This window comes from Rutidosis leptorrhynchoides, chromosome 9, assembly GCF_046630445.1.
Source record: "Rutidosis leptorrhynchoides isolate AG116_Rl617_1_P2 chromosome 9, CSIRO_AGI_Rlap_v1, whole genome shotgun sequence".
In the NCBI taxonomy this organism is placed as follows: Eukaryota; Viridiplantae; Streptophyta; class Magnoliopsida; order Asterales; family Asteraceae; genus Rutidosis; species Rutidosis leptorrhynchoides.
The window spans coordinates 320,526,487-320,551,552 of NC_092341.1; the positions used below are offsets into that span (position 1 = coordinate 320,526,487).

The 25,066-nt window shown below is 33.8% G+C and overlaps 1 pseudogene; it reads left to right on the forward strand.

Moving 5' to 3' along the window:
- The window catches only part of LOC139865634 (TMV resistance protein N-like), a 37,652-nt pseudogene extending 13,575 nt beyond the window's left edge, over positions 1–24,077 (forward strand).
- Positions 24,078–25,066: the final 989 nt, after the last annotated feature.

Sequence of the window (25,066 nt, forward strand, 5' to 3'; positions counted from 1 at the left end):
CGTATATCATTAGGATGGAATGATGTATCATAATATATTCCTATGCTTTGAGCGTCGTGTGGCATCTTTGCGTGAAGGTTATAAACTTCAGAACTTGAATAGTAAGGATAGGGTTAGTGATTGTGTTCGTGAACTTATGAATCAAATTTGCAAGTGTATTTGTAAAAGGTGATCTTTTGGATAGACTAGGAACAGTATAGATGGTGACTGATTTGTAAACAGATTGGGATAGTTGTTGTTGAGTGATAAGGCTTTTGTCAACAAACTTTGTGATCTTTTAGAGTTACTTAGTGAACTATAATTAAGAATGGTTTGTGTGGGTAAGACCTCGATGAATTAATAAACATAATTAGGGTCATAGTTCCATTATGTCTTTACCAGAGACTTGAGCCTTAGTTAGGGGTCTTTTGAGACATAGTCTGTATGGTTAATAGAAAATGGTAGAACCAATAGATGTGACTGGACCAGTAGTATCCTTGTATGACTAGATTTGTCGTGTAGTACCCGTAGGGTTGTCATAAGGAACTATCTTCCTTTCTTGGCCAGACGTGACCTTATGTGTGGTACTTAGAATGTAAGTGCAGGTTGTTTCTTAGTATTGGTCTCTTGGGTAGGAAGAGACGGACTTTGACTGGACTGAGGATTGAGTTTTGCGTATGAGTTGATCTTAAGACTAGGGTGAGTATCCGACAGTGAGTGAGGTTGTGATTAGTATCACTTAAGAATGAATCAATGTAAATTGCTAATACCATGTTCAGGGGGTATTATGACAGTAGAGGACTTAGAGAGAAGTGTTGGAAAATACTAGTAGATAGAAGGATTAATTGGGTACATTTGAGCAGTGAAAATGTGCCAGGATAGTTGTAATCAGATAACAAATTAGAAACCCTGAGTTTAGAATATATTTGTTAGTTAGTGGATTATAACTCTCAGTGATCAGAGTATAAAGACTGCGATTGATCAACAGATTCAATTAGGGTCTTGCACCAAAATACCCGAAATGAAGATATGATTTGGGAATGATGTATTACGCCTGGCCAACGGAATACATCATGGTAAATCATACAGTAGTTTCGGGAGTCGGAGGAGATATAGTGATTGATAGTCTGTTTTGAATTTTAGAGGATTTTGACCAAAAGCTTACTTTTCTGACGAGGTGCAGACGAATGTAATGTACCTAGACTTATGTGATTATTAGTTTAATAAGTTTAGATTGTGAATTCTAATGAAATCTTAACCTAGTCATGACCTACGAGGAATCACTTTAGCGACGTTAGACAGAAGAATTAAAGTTATTTGAAGCAATTAACTATTAGATAATTTACTTCCGGTATAGGATGATGGTTATTCTATACTCAGGATTCGTGAACTATTGATTATATTTGACTTGGAACTGTGTTGGTAAGCGGTTCTACGCTGGATGAGTGGACCAGTAATGCATTTTTAGTCATTAAATTAGTGAGTGAATATCGTCATGATTGAGCGAATTTCGATGAAATTCTTATTATCAGGTTTGAGACAGATATTAAATTACAAAATTTGGATAATTTAGTGTAGTCCGAGTTGACTTAGCGATATTGTAGTGATGAAATTAGTTAAGTTGTGTGTTCTGAGGTAAATGATATCCGTTAATCAGTATTTAGAATGGGTTGATTTGGGAAATTCGATGATTGTGATTCGGGGATAACCACGAATCATGATTGACAGATAACAGGCAGAGGGTCATTAATGGTGATTCGACAGGTTAGTGTGTAAAACTTAGACTTGAGATGGAAATTTTGTGGTAATTCGTAAGATTTATGACTGATCAAGTTTGGAATTCGGACGGAATTAGACTTGTTCGGCAGTTTTTCAACATTGAATTACTTTTGTAGGTAGTATAGACAAAAGATAAACTAGATCGGTGTGTAAGGAACGTTTCAGATGTTGTGTAGTGTATAAGAAATTGTAGTTCAGTGTATAGCGGGTCAACCCTTGTAGTAGTTTTATTAGACGATGTGTTTGACTTTGGGCCATTGAGTTATCATTTGACTTAGGAGAAATGGATGGAGCTTTATAGGGTATATGTCCGTAAGACCAGTTTTGGTTTAGGTCTAGTTGTGACCTGTTGTGGTGGTTCATGGTACTCATGTATAGTGACCCGAACTTTTCCATGTTTATATATATTAATTGAGATTGATATTTACATGATTAAATGTTTCCAACATGCTAAGCAATCAAACTTGTTAAGACTTGATTAATTGAAATATGTTTCATATAGACAATTGACCACCCAAGTTGACCGGCTATTCACGAACGTTAAAACTTGTAAAAAAGACATGACGATATATATATGGATATACATATGGTTAACATGAGATTATGATAAGTAAGTATCTCCATAAGTATATTAACAATGAGTTATATACATATAAACAAGACTACTAACTTAAGGATTTTGAAACGAGACATATATGTAACGATTATCGTTGTAACGACATTTAAATGTATATATATCATATTAAGATATATTAATATATCATAATATCATGATAATATAATAATTTAACATCTCATTAGATATAATAAACAATGGGTTAACAACATTAATTGAGATCGTTAACTTAAAGGTTTCAAAACAACACTTACATGTAACGACTAACGATGACTTAACGACTCAGTTAAAATGTATATACATGTAGTGTATTTAGATGTATTAAAATACTTTTGGAAGACTTCAAGACATATATCAAAACACTCATACTTAACGAAAATGGTTACAGTTACTTTTCCATTCTTTTCTTTCATCAAGAATTCTAGTCGTATTCTTACCCGTATTATACACAGCTTCAAAACGTACTTACTATGAGTATATACCAATAGGAACTAGCATGGGATTCCACTCTTGATTATGTCCTGTATGACTAATCAATTTTAACTTCTACCATGAGCTAGTCAACTAACTAGAACTCCTTTTAACCCCACTCACCACTCACCAATTACCACTCATCATTCACTCCATTTCACTTCCAATTCTCTTTCTAATTCTCTCTCAACACACACACACTATTATGAACGTATTTTTCCAGTAGTTAATCATCATCTTCATCAAAAATCACTTCAAGAATCAAGCTATAATCATCATAGGAAGAACACTTCAAGAACACTTCAAAAATCCCTTCAAGTTTACTAATTTACTTCCAAGCTTTCTAATCCATTCCAAGTAATCATCTAAGATCAAGAAACCTTTGTTATATACAGTAGGTTATCTTTCTTATTCAAGTTAATATTCATATTCAAACTTTGATTCAATTTCTATAACTATAAACTATCTTAATTCGAGTAAAAATCTTACTTGAACTTGTTTTTGTGTCATGATCCTACTTCAAGAACTTTCAAGCCATCAAAGATCCTTTGAAGCTAGATTATTTCTTGTCACTTCCAGTAGGTTTACCTACTAAACTTGAGGTAGTAATGATGTTCATAACATCATTCGATTCATATATATAAAACTATTTTATTCGAAGGTTTAAACTCGTAATCACTAGAACATAGTTTAGTTAATTCTAAACTTGTTCGCAAACAAAAGTTAATTCTTCTATCTTGACTTTTAAAATTAACTACACACATGTTCTATATCTATATGATATGCTAACTTAATGATTTAAAACCTGGAAACACAAAAAACACCGTAAAACCGGATTTACGCCGTCGTAGTAACACCGCGGGCTGTTTTGGGTTAGTTAATTAAAAACTATGATAAACTTTGATTTAAAAGTTGTTATTCTGAGAAAATGATTTTTATTATGAACATGAAACTATATCCAAAAATTATGGTTAAACTCAAAGTGGAAGTATGTTTCCTAAAATGGTCATCTAGACGTCGTTCTTTCAACTGAAATGACTACCTTTACAAAAACGACTTGTAACTTATTTTTCCGACTATAAACCTATACTTTTACTGTTTAGATTCATAAAATAGAGTTCAATATGAAACCATAGCAATTTGATTCACTCAAAATGGATTTAAAATGAAGAAGTTATGGGTAAAACAAGATTGGATAATTTTTCTCATTTTAGCTACGTGAAAATTGGTAACAAATCTATTCCAACCATAACTTAATCAACTTGTATTGTATATTATGTAATCTTGAGATACCATAGACACGTATACAATGTTTCGACCTATCATGTCGACACATCTATATATATTTCGGAACAACCATAGACACTCTATATGTGAATGTTGGAGTTAGCTATACAGGGTTGAGGTTGATTCCAAAATATATATAGTTTGAGTTGTGATCAATACTGAGATACGTATACACTGGGTCGTGGATTGATTCAAGATAATATTTATCGATTTATTTCTGTACATCTAAATGTGGACAACTAGTTGTAGGTTACTAACGAGGACAACTGACTTAATAAACTTAAAACATCAAAATATATTAAAAGTGTTGTAAATATATTTTAAACATACTTTGATATATATGTATATATTGTTATAGGTTCGTGAATCAACCAGTGGCCAAGTCTTACTTCCCGACGAAGTAAAAATCTGTGAAAGTGAGTTATAGTCCCACTTTTAAAATCTAATATTTTTGGAATGAGAATACATGCAGGTTTTATAAATGATTTACAAAATAGACACAATTACGTGAAACTACATTCTATGGTTGAATTATCGAAATCGAATATGCCCCTTTTTATTAAGTCTGGTAATCTAAGAATTAGGGAACAGACACCCTAATTGACGCGAATCCTAAAGATAGATCTATTGGGCCTAACAAACCCCATCCAAAGTACCGGATGCTTTAGTACTTCGAAATTTATATCATATCCGAAGGGTGTCCCGGAATGATGGGGATATTCTTATATATATGCATCTTGTTAATGTCGGTTACCAGGTGTTCACCATATGAATGATTTTTATCTCTATGTATGGGATGTGTATTGAAATATGAAATCTTGTGGTATATTATTATGATTTGATATATATAGGTTAAACCTATAACTCACCAACATTTTTGTTGACGTTTTAAGCATGTTTATTCTCAGGTGATTATTAAGAGCTTCCGCTGTCGCACTCTTAAATAAGGACGAGATTTGGAGTCCATGCTTGTATGATATTGTGTAAAAACTGCATTCAAGAAACTTATTTTGTTGTAACATATTTGTATTGTAAACCATTATGTAATGGTCGTGTGTAAACAGGATATTTTAGATTATCATTATTTGATAATCTACTTAAAGCTTTTTAAACCTTTATTTATGAAATAAAGGTTATGGTTTGTTTTAAAAATGAATGCAGTCTTTGAAAAACGTCTCATATAGAGGTCAAAACCTCGCAACGAAATCAATTAATATGGAACGTTTTTAATCAATAAGAACGGGACATTTCAGTTGGTATCCGAGCGTTGGTCTTAGAGAACCAGAAAATTTGCATTAGTGTGTCTTATCGAGTTTGTTAGGATGCATTAGTGAGTCTGGACTTCGACCGTGTTTTCTTTAAAAATGATTGCTTAACATTTTTGTTGGAAACTATATATTTTTAACATATGAATATTATGTGATATATTAATCTCTTAACGTGTTTGATATTATGTGATAGATGTCTACCTCTAGAACAAGTCCCATTGACTCACCTAATAATAATGAAGAGTCAAATGTAAATTGGAATGATTCGTGGACTGATTCACAAGTTCCCGAAGAGAAACCGGAAGAAGAGTCGGAACCGGAAGAAGAATCGGAACCGGAAGAAGAAATAGAACCGGTGGGGAAAATAATAAAACGGTTAAGTAAAAGAGAATCCTCAACCAACCGACCAAGGTTAATTATGGTCAATGGTGTTTCCGCCAAGGAAGCAAAATATTGGGATGATTACCAATTCTCCGATGAATCGGATTCCGACGAGAATTCCGATGATGTTATAGAAATTACCCCAACTGAATTTAAAAAGGCAAAAGAAAATAATAAGGGAAAGGGCATAAAAATAGAGAAATCTAATTCCAACCCAGATGAACTTTATATGTATCGTCAACCCCCGAAGTCCTTAAGTTGTAACAATGACCCGGGAACCTCTAAACCACCAGGTTTTTCTAAACCAATGTGGACAATGACGGCTCGTATTAGGGGAGCATCATATATCCCTAGAAACTTGGCAAAACGAACCAAAACCGAACAAGAAGAAACGAGCGAGTCGGAATAAGATAGTTGTATTCGTGTGGTGTAATATATGTAATATAGTGTGCTTATGCTTTATGATATATGTAAAAATTGCTTGTATTAATAAGTATTTTGTTTTATGAATCTAACTCATGTCTATTTTATAGTATAAAAACACAAAATGAATAGACAATCCAATATTTTAAGAGACCTACCCGGAGACATGATTGATGAAATCTTGTCTAGAGTCGGTCAGAATTCCTCGGCACAACTATTTAAGGCGAGATTAGTTTGTAAGACATTCGAAGAACGTTCCAAGAATGCCTTGGTTTATAAAAGGCTTTCGTTCGAAAGATGGGGGATATCACATTGGGAAATCCATAAGTTACGATGTGTTTACTTTGACGCATATATTGCGGGGAACCCAAATGCTATTTTACGCAACGGGTTAAGAAATTATTTTGACTCAGTATATTCGAATATAGGACTTCGTGATTTAGAAAAAGTGGCTAACATGCAACATAAAGAAGCATGTTATGCTTACGGGTTAGTAATGTTCGCTTCTCACCAAAGTGAGAACAAGAACATCGGGCTACAACTATTAAACAAAACGCTCCCACAAGTGACGGAGTCGGTAATTGGGGTAAGAAATGAGGTTTTTAGGTTATTACGAGACTGTTGGTCATTAGGTAACCCTCATCCCTTTGACGACGTTACAACACGCTGTCTTATCAACGGCCATAACGGTTATGTTCCACAAGACCAAGGATGGGAAGTAGTCCTAGTAAAACTAGAATGCATGACTTATTTCTGGACGTATGAATTACGTGTCTTTATTGCCTTTGCTGAACGACTTGTGTACTAGCTAGAATTATCTTCACAACTATCTTGTATCAAAGTTATTGTGTGCTATATTTCATGCTTTATGTAAAATAAGCGGTATTGTAAGTTTGTAAAATATTGTATAAAAGTTTGAACGCGAAATATTATTACAATCAGTTTTTCATATAGAATTGTAGTAGTTGAATTGTATATTAGCTACTAAGTATGAACTTAACGGGTAGGTACTACCCGAATTTAAACTTATAAAACGCTAATATGAAGAAAAAGCTTTTATAAATGAGTTCATATTATGCTACGAAATACTATTAACTACTCTTAATATTCTGTATGATTAACTTGTTCCATTTGACTATTTTGAAGGAAATGGCACCGACTACTCGACACACCGTGAATATGAATGAAGAGGAATTCCGTACTTTTCTAGCTTCAAACATAGCCGCAGTATAGGCTGCGCTACATACCAACAATAACCTTGGATCTGGCAGTACAGGAAATCGTGTAGGATGCACCTACAAAGAATTCACTGCCTACAAACCTTTGGAATTTGATGGAACCGAAGGACCGATCGGATTGAAACGGTGGACCTAGAAGGTCGAATCGGTGTTTGCCATAAGTAAGTGTACTGAAGAGGACAAAGTGAAGTACGCTACGCATACCTTCATAGGTTCTGCGTTAACATGGTGGAATACCTATCTAGACCAAGTGGGACAAGATGATGCGTACGCACTACCGTGGTCAGCATTCAAGCACTTGATGAACGAGAAGTACCGTCCCAGAACCGAGGTCAATAAGCTCAAGACAGAACTTAGAGGGTTACGAACCCAAGGATTTGATATTACCACGTACGAAAGACAATTCACAGAATTGTGCCTATTGTGTCCGGGAGCATTCGAAGATGAGGAAGAGAAGATCGACGTATTTGTGAAAGGATTACCGGAAAGAATCCAAGAAGATATAAGTTCACACGAGCCCGCCTCCATACAACAGGCATGCAGAATGGCTCACAAACTAGTGAATCAGATTGAAGAAAGAATTAAAGAATAGACTGCTGAAGAGGCCAATGTGAAGCAAGTCAAAAGAAAGTGGGAGGAAAACGGTGATAAGAATCACCAATACAACAACAACAGCAATTACAACAACAATCGCAACAATTATCCCAACAATCGCAACATCAATCGCAACTACAACAAACGGCCCAACAACAACAACAACAACAACAACAACAACAACAACAGCAACTACAACAATCATCCCAACAACAATAATAACCGCAACAATAACAACAATCAGAAGCAGCTATGCCAAAGGTGTGAAAAGTATCACTCGGGGTTCTGCACCAAATTTTGCAACAAGTGTAAAAGAAATGGTCATAGCGCGACGAAGTGTGAGGTCTACGGACCAGGGGTTAATAGAACGAAAGGAACAAATTGTGTCAGAACGAGTAATGGCGGAGCAAGTAGTGTCGGAGCAAGTTATGCCAATGTAGTTTGTTATAAATGTGGAAAACCGGGCCACATTATTAGAAATTGCCCGAACCAGGAGAACACGAATGGACAAGGCCGCGGAAGAGTTTTCAATATTAATGCGGCAGAGGCACAGGAAGACCCGGAGCTTGTTACGGGTACGTTTCTTATTGACAATAAATCTGCTTACGTTTTATTTGATTCGGGTGCGGATAGAAGCTATATGAGTAGAGATTTTTGTGCTAAATTAAGTTGTCCATTGACGCCTTTGGATAGTAAATTTTTACTCGAATTAGCAAATGGTAAATTAATTTCAGCAGATAATATATGTCGGAATCGAGAAATTAAACTGGTTAGCGAAACATTTAAGATTGATTTGATACCAGTAGAGTTAGGGAGTTTTGATGTGATAATCGGTATGGACTGGTTGAAAGAAGTGAAAGCAGAGATCATTTGTTACAAAATGCAATTCGCATTATACGAGAAAAAGGAAAACCCTTAATGGTGTACGGAGAAAAGGGCAACACGAAGCTACATATTATTAGTAATTTGAAGGCACAAAAACTAATAAGAAAAGGTTGCTATGCTGTTCTAGCACACGTCGAGAAAGTACAAACTGAAGAAAAGAGCATCAATGATGTTCCCATTGCAAAAGAATTTCCCGATGTATTTCCGAAAGAATTACCGGGATTACCCCCACAGCGATCCGTTGAATTTCAAATAGATCTTGTACCAGGAGCTGCACCAATAGCTCGTGCTCCTTACAGACTCGCACCCAGCGAGCTGAAAGAACTGTAAAGCCAATTACAAGAACTTTTAGAGCGTGGTTTCATTCGACCAAGCACATCACCGTGGGGAGCTCCTATTTTGTTTGTCAAGAAGAAAGATGGTACATTCAGGTTGTGTATCGACTACCGAGAGTTGAACAAACTTACCATCAAGAACCACTACCCACTACCGAGAATCGACGACTTATTTGATCAACTACAAGGCTCGTCTGTTTATTCAAAGATTGACTTACGTTTCGGGTATCATCAAATGCGGGTGAAAGAAGATGATATTCCAAAGACTGCTTTCAGAACACGTTACGGTCATTACGTGTTTATGGTCATGCCGTTTGGTTTAACTAATGCACCAGCTGTGTTCATGGACCTTATGAACCGAGTGTGTGGACCATACCTTGACAAGTTTGTCATTGTTTTCATTGATGACATACTTATTTACTCAAAGAATGACCAAGAACACGGTGAACATTTGAGAAAGGTGTTAGAAGTATTGAGGAAGGAAGAATTGTACGCTAAGTTTTCAAAGTGTGCATTTTGGTTGGAAGAAGTTCAATTCCTCGGTCACATAGTGAACAAAGAAGGTATTAAGGTGGATCCGGCAAAGATAGAAACTGTTAAAAAGTAGGAAACCCCGAAAACTCCGTAACACATACGCCAGTTTTTAGGACTAGCTGGTTACTACAGAAGGTTCATCCAAGACTTTTCCAGAATAGCAAAACCCTTGACTGCATTAACGCATAAAGGGAAGAAATTTGAATGGAATGATGAACAAGAGAAAGCGTTTCAGTTATTGAAGAAAAAGCTAACTACGGCACCTATATTGTCATTGCCTGAAGGGAATGATGATTTTGTGATTTATTGCGACGCATCAAAGCAAGGTCTCGGTTGTGTATTAATGCAACGAACGAAGGTGATTGCTTATGCGTCTAGACAATTGAAGATTCACGAACAAAATTATACGACGCATGATTTGGAATTAGGCGCGGTTGTTTTTGCATTAAAGACTTGGAGGCACTACTTATATGGGGTCAAAAGTATTATATATACCGACCACAAAAGTCTTTAACACATATTTAATCAGAAACAACTGAATATGAGGCAGCGTAGGTGGATTGAATTATTGAATGATTACGACTTTGAGATCCGTTACCACCTGGGGAAGGCAAATGTGGTAGCCGATGCCTTGAGCAGGAAGGACAGAGAACCCATTCGAGTAAAGTCTATGAATATAATGATTCATAATAACCTTACTACTCAAATAAAGGAGGCGCAACAAGGAGTTTTAAAAGAGGGAAATTTAAAGGATGAAATACCCAAAGGATCGGAGAAACATCTTAATATTCGGGAAGACGGAACCCGGTATAGGGCTGAAAGGATTTGGGTACCAAAATTTGGAGATATGAGAGAAATGGTACTTAGAGAAGCTCATAAAACCAGATACTCAATACATCCTGGAACGGGGAAGATGTACAAGGATCTCAGGAAATATTTTTGGTGGCCGGGTATGAAAGCTGATGTTGCTAAATACGTAGGAGAATGTTTGACGTGTTCTAAGATCAAAGCTGAGCATTAGAAACCATCAGGTCTACTTCAACAACCCGAAATCCCAGAATGGAAATGGGAAAACATTACCATGGATTTCATCACTAAATTGCCAAGGACTGCAAGTGGTTTTGATACTATTTGGGTAATAGTTGATCGTCTCACCAAATCAGCACATTTCCTGCCAATAAGAGAAGATGACAAGATGGAGAAGTTAGCACGACTGCATTTGAAGGAAGTCGTCTCCAGACATGGAATACCAATCTCTATTATCTCTGATAGGGATGACAGATTTATTTCAAGATTCTGGCAGACATTACAGCAAGCATTAGGAACTCGTCTAGACATGAGTACTACCTATCATCTACAAACTGATGGGCAGAGCGAAAGGATGATACAAACGCTTGAAGACATGCTACTAGCATGTGTTATTGATTTTGGAAACAATTGGGATCGACATCTACCATTAGCAGAATTTTCCTACAACAACAGTTACCATTCAAGCATTGAGATGGCGCCGTTTGAAGCACTTTATGGTAGAAAGTGCAGTTCTCTGATTTGTTGGAGTGAAGTGGGGGATAGACAAATTACGGGTTCGGAGATTATACAAGAAACTACCGAGAAGATCATCCAAATTCAACAACGGTTGAAAACCGCCCAAAGTCGACAAAAGAGCTACGCTGACATTAAAAGAAAAGATATAGAATTTGAAATTGGAGAGATGGTCATGCTTAAAGTTGCACCATGGAAAGGCGTTGTTCGATTTGGTAAACGAGGGAAATTAAATCCAAGGTATATTGGACCATTCAAGATTATTGATCGTGTCGGACCAGTAGCTTACCGACTTGAGTTACCTCAACAACTCGCGGCTGTACATAACACTTTCCACGTCTCGAATTTGAAGAAATGTTTTGCTAAAGAAGATCTCACTATTCCGTTAGATGAAATCCAAATCAACGAAAAACTCCAATTCATCGAAGAACCCGTCGAAATAATGGATCGTGAGGTTAAAAGACTTAAGCAAAACAAGATACCAATTGTTAAGGTTCGATGGAATGCTCGTAGAGGACCCAAGTTCACCTGGGAGCATGAAGATCAGATGAAGAAGAAATACCCGCATCTATTTCCAGAAGATTCGTCAACACCTTCAACAGCTTAAAATTTCGGGACGAAATTTATTTAACGGGTAGGTACTGTAGTGACCCGAACTTTTCCATGTTAATATATATTAATTGTGATTGATATTTACATGATTAAATGTTTCCAACATGTTAAGCAATCAAACTTGTTAAGACTTGATTAATTGAAATATGTTTTATATAGACAATTGACCACCCAAGTTGACCGGCGATTCACGAACGTTAAAACTTGTAAAAACGACATGACGATATATATATATATGGATATACATATGGTTAACATGAGATTATGATAAGTAAGTATCTCCATAAGTATATTAACAATGAGTTATATACATATAAACAAGACTACTAACTTAAGGATTTCTAAACGAGACATATATGTAACGATTATCGTTGTAACGACATTTAAATGTATATATATCATATTAAGATATATTAATATATCATAATATCATGATAATATAATAATTTAACATCTCATTAGATATAATAAACAATGGGTTAACAACATTAATTGAGATCGTTAACTTAAAGGTTTCAAAACAACACTTACATGTAACGACTAACGATGACTTAACGACTCAGTTAAAATGTATATACAAGTAGTGTATTTAGATGTATTAAAATACTTTTGGAAGACTTCAAGACATATATCAAAACACTCATACTTAACGAAAATGGTTACAGTTACTTTTCCATTCTTTTCTTTCATCAAGAATTCTAGTCGTATTCTTACCCGTATTATACACAGCTTCAAAACGTACTTACTATGAGTATATACCAATAGGAACTAGCATGGGATTCCACTCTTGATTATGTCATGTATGACTAATCAATTTTAACTTCTACCATGAGCTAGTCAACTAACTAGAACTCCTTTTAACCCCACTCACCACTCACCAATTACCACTCATCATTCACTCCATTTCACTTCCAATTCTCTTTCTAATTCTCTCTCAACACACACACACACACACACTATTATGAACGTATTTTTCCAGTAGTTAATTATCATCTTCATCAAAAATCACTTCAAGAATCAAGCTATAATCATCATAGGAAGAACACTTCAAGAACACTTCAAAAATCCCTTCAAGTTTACTAATTTACTTCCAAGATTTCTAATCCATTCCAAGTAATCATCTAAGATCAAGAAACCTTTGTTATATATAGTAGGTTATCTTTCTTATTCAAGGTAATATTCATATTCAAACTTTGATTCAATTTATATAACTATAAACTATCTTAATTCGAGTAAAAATCTTACTTGAACTTGTTTTTGTGTCATGATCCTACTTCAAGAACTTTCAAGCCATCCAAGATCCTTTGAAGCTAGATCATTTCTTGTCACTTCCAGTAGGTTTACCTACTAAACTTGAGGTAGTAATGATGTTCATAACATCATTCGATTCATATATATAAAACTATCTTATTCGAAGGTTTAAACTCGTAATCACTAGAACATAGTTTAGTTAATTCTAAACTTGTTCGCAAACAAAAGTTAATCCTTCTAACTTGACTTTTAAAATTAACTACACACATGTTCTATATCTATATGATATGCTAACTTAATGATTTAAAACCTGGAAACACGAAAAACACCGTAAAACCGGATTTACGCCGTCGTAGTAACACCGCGGGCTGTTTTGGGTTAGTTAATTAAAAACTATGATAAACTTTGATTTAAAAGTTGTTATTCTGAGAAAATAATTTTTATTATGAACATGAAACTATATCCAAAAATTATGGTTAAACTCAAAGTGGAAGTATGTTTCCTAAAATGGTCATCTAGACGTCGTTCTTTCGACTGAAATGACTACCTTTACAAAAACGACTTGTAACTTATTTTTCCGACTATAAACCTATACTTTTTCTGTTTAGATTCATAAATTAGAGTTCAATATGAAACCATAGCAATTTGATTCACTCAAAACGGATTTAAAATGAAGAAGTTATGGGTAAAACAAGATTGGATAATTTTTCTCATTTTAGCTACGTGAAAATTGGTAACAAATCTATTCCAACCATAACTTAATCAACTTGTATTGTATATTATGTAATCTTGAGATACCATAGACACGTATACAATGTTTCGACCTATCATGTCGACTCATCTATATATATTTCAGAACAACCATAGACACTCTATATGTGAATGTTGGAGTTAGCTATACAGGGTTGAGGTTGATTCCAAAAAATATATAGTTTGAGTTGTGATCAATACTGAGATACGTATACACTGGGTCGTGGATTGATTCAAGATAATATTTATCGATTTATTTCTGTACATCTAACTGTGGACAACTAGTTGTAGGTTACTAACGAGGACAGCTGACTTAATAAACTTAAAATATCAAAATATATTAAAAGTGTTGTAAATATATTTTAAACATACTTTGCTATATATGTATATATTGTTATAGGTTCGTGAATCAACCAGTGGCCAAGTCTTACTTCCCGACGAAGTAAAAATCTGTGAAAGTGAGTTATAGTCCCACTTTTAAAATCTAATATTTTTGGGATGAGAATACATGCAGGTTTTATAAACGATTTACAAAATAGACACAATTACGTGAAACTACATTCTATGGTTGAATTATCGAAATCGAATATGCCCCTTTTTATTAAGTCTGGTAATCTAAGAATTAGGGAACAGACACCCTAATTGACGCGAATCCTAAAGATAGATCTATTTGGCCTAACAAACCCCATCCAAAGTACCGGATGCTTTAGTACTTCGAAATTTATATCATATCCGAAGGGTGTCCCGGAATGATGGGGATATTCTTATATATATGCATCTTGTTAATGTCGGTTACCAGGTGTTCACCATATGAATGATTTTTATCTCTATGTATGGGATGTGTATTGAAATATGAAATCTTGTGGTCTATTATTATGATTTGATATATATAGGTTAAACCTATAACTCACCAACATTTTTGTTGACGTTTTAAGCATGTTTATTCTCAGGTGATTATTAAGAGCTTCCGATGTTGCATACTTAAATAAGGACGAGATTTGGAGTCCATGCTTGTATGATATTGTGTAAAAACTGCATTCAAGAAACTTATTTTGTTGTAACATATTTGTATTGTAAACCATTATGTAATGGTCGTGTGTAAACAGGATATTTTAGATTATCATTATTTGATAATCTACATAAAGCTTTTTAAACCTTTATTTATGAAATAAAGGTTATGGTTTGTTTTAAAAATGAATGCAGTCTTTGAAAAACGTCTCATATAGAGGTCAAAACCTCGTAACGAAATCAATTAATATGGAACGTTTTTAATCAATAAGAACGGGACATTTCATCATGACCTTTGTTGACCCAGACTAGATTCCGAGGACGGAATCTCTTTAGGGGGGGTGGATTTGTAACAGACTGAAATCGGGGTTAGAAGTAAGATTACTTAATTACCCTTAGGTTTATATTTGTGGTTAAAATATGCTTTTATTTTAATAATATGTTTATTATTAATTGAATATGTGGTTAAGACCAGTTTGTGACAAGGGTCACAGAGATGGTTTGTTTGTTAAATTTGGACTCCGTTAGGGTTGCCAAATTAAGTGCGAAAGATATCAGATAACTGATAAATACCCGTGTGTTGTGGGGTATGGGTTTTAATACCATCTTAATAGTGTAAACTGCTTCCTTCTTCTCATTTCTAGATAATTCTCAAAACTAGTACGTACCAAACTCTTTCACTCTCAAACCCTAATCTAATCCAAGCCACAAATTGAATTAAGAGGCTTTAGGATCTGAATCTTATCATCCTTGTGATCATTTATCCAGGTTTGTTTGCTTAGATTCGTGATTTAATTCTTATAGAAATGGGTTTGGGTATAAAGTGGGTTTTTGATGAAATTAAGCTTGAATCTTCATGATTTGTGTTTGTTATGTTTAATTGATGTTAGAAATAGTTGCTATATAGTTTATATAATCTAATTATGATGTGAATTGAGCAAGAACTTGTTAAAAATGATGAATTGTGTGTTAAAACTTGAGTTTATGTTAAAGTGTGTATTTTGGGATGAATTAATCCCAAATCTTGATTGTAGATGCTAGATTTTTATGTTTATAGTTGGGAAAAGTGTTTATGTATGATTGGTATGTTTCTTTATGCTTGAATTTGGACTATAAACCTTGAAATCGAGTTTTTTGGCTTAAAATCACCAAATCAGCGAAGCTGGTGGTGAAGAAGAAGCTGCTCGAAAAACTCGCTCGAAAACAGTGTTCGAGACTCGCTCGAAAATAGTGCTCGAGAACCTTTTGCTCGAAAACATATTATTGCTCGAAAAACTCGAGTTGCTCGAGAACCTTCTGCTCGAAAAACTCGAGTTGCTCGAGAACCTTCTGCTTGAAAAACTCGAATATGTTCGAAAACTCGAATTCGCTCGAAAAACTCGAATTTGCTCGAGAACCCCATGTTGCTTGAAAACCTTGCCTGTTATGTGAATATTTTCCGTTGAATGTAAAGTTGTGTATTAATACTTGGATATAATACTAACTTGAGATATTATGTGATGATTCACAGGTGATAAACAAAAAGGTGAAGGCTCAGAAAGATTAGACCTCTGAGAACCTTCAGCTGCTGGTAATCGATGAGTGGGTCTATCTCCTGATAGAGTATTAAGTAGCTGACACGCTACTTGTTCAGACTCTTTATTACTATATTTATGTTCAGTACGATTACCATGCGTAGTTAGATATTGCCATACTAGTTAGGACGATTGCATGACTATTTATCTGTGATCTTATGTGCACACTGTTAGTTTGACACCAACCGAGGCAGCAAGGTTGGGAACCCTCCGAGGAAGCAAGGCAGGGTTGATGTGAGGTTGACAGTGGTAGCCTGGTCGGGTCATGAGTCACTGATTGTTCAGTATAGCATAGAAGGACGCATGTGTTGCGTCTGGACGATTATGCAGTGAAATCAGTAAAGCGGACTATCGGTAGACTGTAGCTTGATCAACTACATCGTGTGCTCGTACAAGCCGCCGATCCTCATATTGTCAGTTATTGTATGCTAGTTCAGGACGTTAGCATAACTGTGACCCTTGCATGCTCAGTTACTTATGCTTAGTCTGTTAGATAGTATCCATTCACTTAGCTGTGTGCTAATTTCCCCCACATTTCCACCCCTTGCAGGTTTAGGTACTGCTGGTTAGGATGGGTGTTGCTGTTGGGTTGAAGACATGTTTGACTACGTGCCTAACTCTGATGTTTTCTGGTTTTATAATGTTTCACGTAACACTAATGTTTTGAAATATTGCAATAACATTAACTAAGCTAAATTGATAACTATGGTTTGTAAATGTTATCTAAGGGTATTTATGCAATTCAGTCTTCCGCTGTGATATATATATAAAAAAAAAAAAAATCAGGGTGTTACATGCAGGGTGGTACAACTCAACGTAGAATATATTTTAAGTACTTGTGTCTATTTTGTAAACATTTATAAAAGCAGCGCATGTATTCTCCGCCCAAAAATATATATTGTAAAAGCAATTAAAAAGGGAGCAAATGAAACTCACCATACTGTATTTTGTAGTAAAAATACATATGACGTCATATATCAAGTGTAGGGTTGACCTCAGATTCACGAACCTATATCATTTATATATATATATATTAACACATAATATGGTAATCGAACGAATTTATATTATTAGTGATATACTTGTTATTTTAATAACTTATATGTTATATTTAATGTTATGTATTAATTGTTAGTTGGTAAAATAATATTAATACTCGTAATTAACAAGTTGTAATCTCTTTATAATGTTAATAATAATGATATCAATAATGTCAATTCAAAATAATAAATAAAAATGATAGCTTTATTAATAATGTTATTTTTAATAAAAATATAGTTTTAGTAAAAATGATAATTTTAACAATAATGATACTAAAATAAAAGGTTGTATTGTTTTTTTTACAATAAGAATTATAGTTTTAGTAATAACTCTTAATATTAATAATGCTTAATAATAATACTTGATAATAATTAATGTTAATAGTAAAAATAATATTAATGATAATAATAGTTATAATATTGATAGAAATGATAATAATAATAATAATAATAATAATAATAATAATAATAATAATAATAATAATAATAATAATAATGATAATGATAATAATAGAAATGGAAGTGTATACCCTTTAAAAGGTTATCCTAAAAAGAATTGTGCCTTATGAGACTCGAACCCATGACCTCTCGATAACCCAACACCTTCCTAACCAGTTCGGCTGAGCTTGTTTTTCCATTTTAATACGCTGACAATAAATACATGTACCCATTATCTGCTTCAGTCTTATACACCATCTTCTTCAAACAAATAAAGTCGACCATTGAATCACAATCAATTTAAAACAACAAAATTTATTAATTTTAGGATATAAATCGATACAGTAATGATTTGGAGACCCATTAGTTTAATTAAAAAAAACAAAAACGAAACTAATAAAAAAAAAAAGAAGCTGTGAAACTCGATTGAACTAAAAATCCAAATTCGGATTTGCAGGACGTATTAGCTTAAACTTATAACATGAAAAGGATTTTGAATTACCATTAAAAACTTTCTGAAGCTTTAATTTAACTTGAAACATACTATAGAACTCGAATTTTATCAAGAACAATATGTTTGACCTTTTGAAATATAACTTTGACTCTACAATTCAAGCTTGATATATAGAATTGGATTTTGATGTTTTGAAGATTGTTTAAGCGTACAATTACTAACGAAACTGCATTTAAACATTTAGCAAATTTGATTCGTAATCGGGTTTTTGTCAAAAAGGTGAAGAACAGAGAAAGTTAGATATATTTTCTCAAGTCTTTTTTTTTTTGGTGTTTTATTGACGAATGATTGCAGCAGGGATTAGATAAACATGTGGTTGATTAATCCTGTTACAAAAATTGATTGATATTGTAGTGTAGTGATGAGCCATCGACAAGAATATCACGCTGAGAAAAAAAAACGATCGCAGAAAGGGATAGAAATCGGAATAGGAATTTTTATGTTTATATATGTATTTATCCTTATTTCAATTCTGATATATATCTGTATGCGTACATATATTTATATTTGTACGTATTTTGTATATATGAATGTATTATACTCGTAATTATAAATATACATATATCTATATATGAGTCTATATATATTTACTGTATCATATATATAAATATATATATATATATATATATATATATATATATATATATATATATATATATATATATATATATATATATATATATATATACTTGTTTTATATTTATATAAATACATATGTATATGTTATTTTAACTTTTATAATATTACTTAATAATATAAATCTACTAATAGATTTAAGAATGTTTTTAATTCATTAAGAATACTAATTCTAATAATAATAATAATAATAATAATAATAATTTTAGTGAAATTTATACAAAGAAAATAATTAAGGAAATCATAAAATGATAATAGTAATATTACTGTTAATACTGTTAATAATACTAATCACAATAATATAAGTAATAACACAATAATTCATTCATACCTATATATTTTCATATTAGTCTAACTAATATAGATTTTAATATGGAAGGTAACAAATATATTGTTATAACAAGTATGTTTTATAACTATACTTATTATGTTAAATTTTATTATTACATTTTATTATTTATGTAAAATATATATATCTATACTGAATATTTGTTAGTCAAAGATGAAGTTTTTATATATATATATATACACCCATTTTGAGTATAACTTAATAATCCTATTTATTATATTACATTCTTTAATTCTAGTTGATTAAAGCGTATTTTTTTTATTAATACAAATTATTATATAACCTTATATTTATATATATACATATTTAGTTACACACAATTGTTCGTGAATCGTCGAGTACAATCAAAGATCAAATAATTTCATGAAACAAATTCAAAAATTTTGAAATTCAACATAACAGACTTTTGCTTATCGTGTCGGAATTCTATAGAGATTAAGTTTAAATTTGATCAGAGATTTCCGGTCGTCACAGTTAGGGAAGTTTCAAATGCTTCTTTGTCCAATATTAGGTTGTTACAGAAACAACTTCTTTCGGATGTGTTAAATGATGAAGGTATCAAGGTAAGAAGTGTATATGATGGGAAAAGCATGATAAAAAAGATGATGTGCGATAAAAGGGTTCTAATTGTTTTAGATGACGTGGATCATATAGATCAGCTTGAGGCATTAGTTGGTGAGCCTAATTGGTTTAAGTTTGGAAGTAGAATTATCATTACAACAAGAGATGAGCAAGTGCTGGTAGCACATGGTGTAAACTTGATCCGTAATGTCAATTTACTATCGCACGAGGAAGCAATATGTCTCTTTAGTAAGTACGCATTTGGGAGAGAGTATCCAATAGAAGGGTTTGAAGAGTTATCTAGAAAAGTTGTACGTTATGCTAATGGTCTACCTTTAACTATCCGAGTTTTGGGTTCATTTCTACGTGGTAAAAATGAGGCTGATTGGAAAGATGCACTGAAAAGACTAAAAAAAATCCCGTTACAAGAAACTATGAAGATTTTGGAACTAAGCTATGATGGTCTAGAGGATGATTACAAGGAAATATTCCTAGATGTTGCATGCATGTTAAAAGGCAGTTCGAAAGAACTTGCAACTAGAATTCTTGAAAGCTGTGGATTTCATGCTATAAATGGTTTAAGAGTTCTTGAGCAAAAATCTCTCATATCTATCTCCGAGGATGGGTTCTTAGGCATGCATGACCATATAGAAGAAATGGGTAGGAATATAGTTCGGCATATGCACCTCGACGATCCTAGTAAACATAGCCACTTATGGAACGCGGATGAAATTATAGATGTATTGTCTAGTGACTTGGTAAGGATCTAGTTAATTATTTTTTGAGGCAAAGAAATTAAACTAATAACACGTTTACAGTTCTTATATGACACAAGTTTTATGGTTGCTTTTGGTTTGTAGGGTACTGAAGCAACAAGATGTATAAATATGTTGTCAATGGTACACAATAATCCAGAAATTGTTATGAGAGGTCTTCTAAACATGAAGAAACTAAGAGTCCTTTACATATATACTACATCCTACTGCGATACCGATGAATATAGCCGATGCTTTCCAAGTTCTTTATGATATCTTGATTGGTTCAATTGCCCTTTTGAGTCTTTATCCGAGGCATTTGGGGAAGACTTTCTTGTTGGGCTTGACATATCCTTCAGCAATGTCAAACAGCTTTGGAAAGGGGGAGAAAAAATGGTACAATATTGGTTATCTTTATCTTTTCATAATTATTGGTCTAGCAGTTTGTAACCTTTTAACCATATATCGGGATGAGGTTCAAGTTATGGGTTTGGGAGTACACATTCATGGATTAGTCGGTGTTTGTGTTTTAGTTTGCACATCTTATTATGTCTTAAATCTGCGCGACCGTAGTCGTTTTTACTGCAGACTGTTTGTTTTTATGAAGACATAAGATAAAATAATGACTTATTTTTTTCTGCAAACTCGCAGACTTAGAAATGTGTTTCTTAGTGTTGCAAACAGGATTAAGTTATTTTGCAGATATAAAAACAAATAATATTCACTATTCAAATAAACAAACACCACCTTAATGTATGTATTCGTGATAGTGATGTGTGAGTACTTTCCTTTAAGAAAGAAAAAAGAACTACTCCGTATTATAATGCTACACATGTACTGGTTTGTAATTAAAACATTATTCTTATTTTCCCTTGTATTAGGTTCTTAATAAGCTGAGATTCCTTAACCTCAGCTATTGCCAACTGAGAACATTTGACCTTGGGATGACTCCGAATATCGAGATGTTAAATCTTGATGGATGTAAGAAACTTGCAGAGCTTATCGTTCGTGACAGATGTCCAAAGCTCGTGTCTATTAACCTCAGTCATTCAAAGTTGAGGACCCTTGACCTTGGCCAGACTCCTAATCTTGAGACATTAAATCTTAATGGATGTAAAAAACTGACAGAGATTATCATTCCTGACGCATGTCGAAAGCTCGTGTCCCTTAACCTCAGTCAATCAAAGTTGAAGACCTTTGACCTTAGACAGAGCCCGAATCTTGAGACATTAAATCTTAGTAATTGTGATGATTTTGTAGGGATTCACATGCCCGTTGAATGTCTAAAGCTCGCATTTCTCAACCTTAGTTATTCATCTTTGAGGAAACTTGAACTTGGGCGAATTCCAAATCTCAAGACATTAAATCTTGAAGGATGCAACAATTTGATGGAACTTCACATCCCATTTGAATGTCCAAAGCTTAAATCCCTTTCCCTCAATAGTCCAAAGTTGAGGACCCTTCATATTGGGCCGACTCAGGGTCTCGAGACATTGAGTCTTGCAGGATGTTCTAGCTTGGAAGTACTTCACATTCCCGATGGATGTCGAAATCTTAAATTCCCAGACCTTCATTGTTCAAACTTACGGACCCTTGTCCTTGGGCTAAATCCAAAGCTTGAGAGGTTCGATCTTAAAGACTGCTGTAATTTGGTGTATATTCGTGCTAGCGTTGGTTGTCTACAAAACGTTGTCTACTCAGACTTAAGTGGTTGTGGGAGGTTTAAATATTTTTTATTTGAGAAAGACTCTCAATCAAAGGAGGCTGGTTCCTTACCAGAATTACATCTGATTTCGGAGTCCGTAGATATATGCCCACTGCATTCTGACAATAATTTGCCAAAGTTTCAGTTTACATGTTTCTATAGTGAACATTCGATTTCAGTACCTAAAAACCTTGAGAAACTTATTTGTGGACACCTTTGTGCTTGCAACCTTGAGAGTTTTTATGTAAGCGTTTGTGCCTTCGAATTGCTAAGAAAGTTTACACTTGAAGGTGCCATTTTAGAGATCCCGAAAGATTTAGGACGGTTAGAATGTTTAAGGGAGCTATATTTATCAACTCCGGAGATTAAAAGTCTTCCTGATAGCATTTGTAAGCTAAAAAATTTGAAATATCTAAAACTCAAATCTTGTTGGCGTCTTGATAAGTTACCAGATGATTTTGGGCAGTTAGGATCATTACAGAAGCTTAGTTTGTCATCTTCGGTGGTTATAAAGTTACCGGATTCCATTAGTAAGTTCAAAAATCTTAGATATATCAAACTTAAAGCTTGTAGGTATCTTGTGAAGTTCATAGATGATTTTGGACGATTAGAATGTTTAGAAGAGCTAATCTTGATATCTAAAAGTACTAAGCATCTTCCAAATAGCATTTGTTCATTGAAACAATTGAAGTCGCTCGAACTTAGATTGTTTTGGCTTATTGAGAAGTTACCTGACGATCTTGGAAGACTAGAAAGTTTAGAGAAACTAATCCTAACAGAGTGCATGTTCTTAAGAGAGATTCCAAATAGCATTTGCGAAATGAAACGTCTAAAATGTTTTCATCTGCTATATTGTATTCTAATCGAGCAGTTGCCTGTTGATCTTGGACACATAAAATGTTTACAAGAGTTGAATGTACAAGGTTCGGGCATATCTCAACTTCCAGAAAGCATTTGGCTGCTGAAAGATATGCGTATTATTGGGTCTAGATGGTTGTTCGAGAACTGTAGTTTTACATCTGAGATACAAACCTCAAAATACGAAATCTTCTACCACATATAGTCGTTGCAAGGTACCCACATCACGAGTCAACTCACTTGTAGTGGTGTCCCCTTTAGCCTGGGGGACATCGTCGGAGAACAATGTCGAGATGGGGAAATTTAGAAGTTGTGAGTGGTGGCAAAGTTATGTGAATGTTACGAAAGTAAGGGCGTATTGGTAAAGGTTCTGGGAAGGTTGTGGTGATGTATCAAAATAAAATTGGTATATGTTAAAAATGTGGTGGAAAAAGAGGGGAAATCCTTTAATAACATAGATTTTGTTTCTCAATGATTTTTCATGATCAATGAAAAGGTCCGTTGTGAAGGGGTGGTGAAATCACGAACGCCCAGTCAGAACGCCCATTAGGGGCGTTGTGAGATGTCTAACTCCACCAAAACTATTGCAACAGGTACTTCGATATCTAGTTTTCTTATTTTCATCATCGTACTTTAACTTGGATTATGTTATTGATATGTAAATAATTGATAGTTCAGCAAGGAAGCAAGAATTTTACCATCATATTCATTATCTAGTTATAGTTCTAAGGGCCACCTTTGAGAGTTCCAGACATATATTCTTTTGTTTTTATTACTAGTAATACTAATAGTAATAATCACCTACTAACTTAAAAATACCAAGTCTCGCACCATCTTGATATACTTTTAACTGCACATAAAATAATTTCTTAGAATCAACCCTTTCTTTCTTCAATATGCCCAATACTACACGTTAGGAAGAACATTAGAAAGGTAAATTATTGCCAAGAGAGACCGGAGAACGCTCTGCCCCTTCACGTGTACCGGAGTACGTGTTGCTTCTCAAAGCCGTCCGAGTCAGACCCCGATATCGAAAGTGGCACGTGCCAGAATAAAAATACTCGTCCTTTCGGATTATTTAACCTTTCGGATAATTAGGACAAGTATTTTACACTAAGGAAAGAAAACCTCTTTCACTTTCATAATAAAATATACAGAGTATATTTTACACTATAAATGCCTCTGAATTACGTATTTTGTTAGGAGACATTTTTAAAACACTCAACTATCATTTCAAATATCTCAATAATAAGTTGAATGTTGCTGTATTATTTTTTCAAGACATTAATGCAACAAATAAAGAAACAATATTTTTTTTTTTTTTTTTTTTTTTTTTTTTTTTTTTTTGCAAAGCAAAGAATTTTATAAATTATAAAGAAAAATTAGCAAGACGCTAAACAAAACAATACATAATTTGATACGGCAAAAAGACAATAACACTATATATTGCAACAACTTTTCATCAAAACAATGAAATTTCATCAAAAAATGAAAGCTCGAAAATTACAATTGAAGAAGATTAAGACATAGATCGCCTGAACACTACACAAGCAAATACACATGACCAAATGTCTACTAAGCATTTGGGATTAGAATCTAAAGTTGTGACAACCAAATATGAAGCGGATGGGATGAACATATTTTTGCCTTCGAGGTGCGTAAGGTAGAATACTTTGAGCTTTA